The sequence below is a fragment of the Anser cygnoides genome, chromosome 20, assembly GCF_040182565.1.
Source record: "Anser cygnoides isolate HZ-2024a breed goose chromosome 20, Taihu_goose_T2T_genome, whole genome shotgun sequence".
Classification (NCBI taxonomy): domain Eukaryota; kingdom Metazoa; phylum Chordata; class Aves; order Anseriformes; family Anatidae; genus Anser; species Anser cygnoides.
Window position 1 is genome coordinate 891445 of NC_089892.1, and position 3556 is coordinate 895000.

Consider the following 3556-nt stretch of genomic DNA (forward strand, 5'->3'; position numbering starts at 1 on the left):
GCGGCTTTGTATTTCAGCTGCACAGGGAAAGCAGACACCCTGCCCGCACTGACCTGCGCGGCCGCGCAGAAGCCAGCAGCCCACGCGCTCCCACCCGGACAGCCCAGGGGGCCGATTTACCTGCGGCCCTGTCCAACACCGTCCCCCCTGTGCGGCGGCTGGGGAGCTGCTGTGCACAAAACCTTCTCTGCTCACCACCACCGAGGGAAGGATAACTGGATGGGAATTCTAATCATATATTATATTACCGTGTCATATTAGACTAATAAAATCCTAATATGATACAGGAATGGGGAGCATATCATAACTCCTCTGTGGCTAATACAATGCATGCAATAAATCACTCCCAGAGCTTATCCTTAACAATTGTATCAGTGCTTTCTGTGTCATGCTGATAACTCAGTCCCTCCAATCTAATGGTTCACTTTTCTTCACAGTCCATATGGCAGTGACATTAAAGCTAATGAAATAAAATAAAATTTGCCAATCTTTGAAGAATTCCATTCTTTAAAAAAAGATGTATTTTATTAACACAAACTGGAAACATCTTCAGTTACTTGGAGTTATTTTTATCACATTGGAAATACATGGCACAGATATTAGCATCAGCATCGTACATCCGACTCTTGCGTAGTCTTTGCAAAAGACATCCATACAGGGTAACAGAGTCATTCGGCCTAGCGCACTTCACGCCCAGTTCACCCTTCAGCAGAGCTGCCCCCGTTTAACCAGTTCCGAGGACTTTGCCTGGCCAGAAGGCCTCAGCTTCCCTGACTCTTCCCTTCCTGCACCAAGGATCCTTCATCACATCCAAGGCCAGATACACGTCACCAGGAGCTCGGTGTCTGAATGCCGGGAGGAGGTCATCCACCGCCTGCTTTGCCTCTGCCACAGGAGGGCCTTGGCTCGCAATTCCTCACGCTGATTGCGAGAGCTCTGCAGGGGCTGCTCCTGCAGCCCTGCCCACCGCAGCCCTGCGGATGCTGGCCGGAGCGTCGTGTGCCGCGGGCACATGGGTGTTGTGTCCTCCTGCGAGGCACCCCGGTCCCCAGCTGCTCCTCGCTGCGGTGGCCGTGCCACAGCCCCCAGCCCGGCCCTGGTGTGGAGCGGCTCAGATGGGGCTGGGTTCGGGGATGGGCATGGGGGCTGATACAGCCGCACGGAGGGGAGCACAGGGATGGGACCAGGGGTCTCCCCGCGTGCCTGGCACAGCTCCGTGAGGCACAGCACAACGATGACAGCAGGCACACCTTCATCACAACGGCGCTGGAGTTCCTGGGAGCCACTGCAAATCCCCGGCTGGTCCCACTGTGCTCCAAGGGGTCTGGGCTGGCACGGTGCGGCAGGTGGAAGGATGGCCACGGGCATGGGGACGGTGGGCTGTGCTCCTCCGCCACCACTGCGCGCTGGTGGCACGGGGCTCCGGCGGCTCCGCTGGCAGTGACGCTCACATGTGCCGACAGCTCAAAACCTGGATGTGGGAATTTGGGTTGCGCCACCGAAGAGTCCCATGGGCAGGAGGGAAGGGGGGGGTCTCCTCCCTCCACCAAGATGCTGTGGAGGGCACGTGGAGTGGTGACAGAGGTCCCGCGGGGCGAGCCGGCCGGGCTGCACGCAAGAGGGGTCCTTACTCCAGTGGCTGCTGCTTGGAGAGGCTCGGCCGGCCCTTCCAAGCATAGCTACCGGGTGAAGCACAATACCATCAACAGCACTGATCTTAACACTGGTGCTTGCAGTAAACCTTTCTGATGTGTGATCAGGCCTCAAGGACAAGATGTTTATTATTTGCCATGTAACCACGTGGCTGTTCTCCAATGTAAGGAAAGGCCAAATTGCACTTGTAATTCAAAGGGACCCAAAGCCTTAATGCTGTAAAGAAGCACGCTAATGATGCCCAGCGGGCGCAGGGCATGCAAGTGCGGCCCAAAGGTTGTTGATGGCCTTCCTATGAACCTCCTCAGTGCATGACAGGTCCTTGCCTGTGGCCAGCAGAGATGTGATCAAGATGAGGGACGTCTGTGTGTTCATTATGCTGCCTACGCCTCCACTGACACACTTTACATTTAAAATACTGTTTCCATTGAGCTGGAGCATAAACACAGAGCGTGTGGACTTAGAGAACTCCAATAGCAAATGCAAAGCATTCTGTTCTTTGTCGTCTGTGCACAGAAGTCTTCAGAAGTCCACAGTCCCTGCCTGCCCCAACTCTTGTAACTGGCAGTGAAGGCTTTGCAACGCGTGTTTATTTATTTACTTATTTATTTAAATGCATCATCGGTAGTGAAAGAAGCAAAGTTCAATTCTAAAACTGATCGAGAAGTTGTGTCTGCTCGACAAACAAAAGCAGAAGCAATAATTGGTGCTCAAGGGCATGTGGGATACGGAGGGAGGTGAGTGTGGCTGTAGTACTGGGGGTGGGAGCAGGTGAACAAAAGTACTTTACAAAATAACCTGATACAAGAATTGTTGATAAGAAAAGCTGACCCACAAGCTAATTGAATCATGCAAATAATCATTTAGCCACCAAAACAACACCTAAAGGCTTGAGCAGCTGACTGGAAAGGCAACGTGATGAGCAGGCAACTCCTGTGGAGCATCGCCCGGACTGCCTCACGCAGGCTGGCAGCAGTGACAGCTAGCCCTCCTCCTGCCTAGCTGCGCTAACCGAAGGAGTAAGTAGTTATATTTATCAAAGACCATTTGCTGCAAGTGATTAACGTTAATTTGATTTCCTGTGAGTCAATTTCCTTGAGATATGGTAAATAGGCTATTACCTGTTATTGACCTTTACTTTATTAAAAAGATTTAAAATTAGCATTTATATATATATGTCCTTCCAAAAAAGTTTTTTTAATAAAGAAAAATATTTTTATAATCAAATTATACTTGCTAGCTGAGGTTGTAGTTTCAAAGTTAATGTTAAATAAAAATGGTGATTAAGAGTGAATATGATGATGGGTTTTAAATTTATCTAAAGAACTGACCCTTTCCTTAGCCTCCACTTGGATTTTTGCTCCTGAGCAGAGCAGCATGGAAATGGAGGCTAGGGATGGGGGGAACCTGGGGTTATGAAGCCTTTGCCCAGCAGGCTCTTGCTCGCTGTCAGAACACACTCCACCCGGAATGCCAAATCTCCTCTGGGCGAGAGGGCACGACTAGCTACTTGTATTTAAAGAAATGCTTAGCTCCTGCTTTACGGCAGCTTGTACACTTGCTAGCTTACTTTAGCTTCTAGGTCTGACTTAAACTGAGCAGGAAGAAATTGCATCAACATTTGATCATGAAAGCAAAAAGTTTATTCATGTTTGAAACTACATATAACTACCACGAGGAAGACTTTTCAATCCAGGGTGTAATCCAGTTAGAAAGTAACACGAAACGTTTTAATACATTAGAATCACTGCCACAAATTATTTTCATGACTCAATCAGTTTCAGAATCGCATACAATACAAAAGAGAGAAAGAAAGGGCGCCCTGTTACACAGGGTGGAATATACAGTACTGAATACTGAAGTCTGTATGCATTACAATTAGTTGTATTTTTTGCGTGGATTA

At 49.3% G+C, this 3556-nt stretch overlaps 1 protein-coding gene across 7 annotated transcripts in view; it reads right to left on the minus strand.

Annotated features, from left to right (window-relative positions):
• Positions 1 to 503: 503 nt before the first annotated feature.
• Positions 504 to 3556, minus strand: part of PBX3 (PBX homeobox 3) — a 117355-nt gene continuing 114302 nt past the window's right edge. For all 7 annotated transcript variants that reach the window (XM_066980925.1, XM_066980921.1, XM_066980923.1 and 4 more), the window contains one exon: positions 504 to 3556. This exon is cut by the window's right edge and continues 1291 nt beyond it. The gene's annotated coding sequence lies outside the window, so the exon portion shown is untranslated.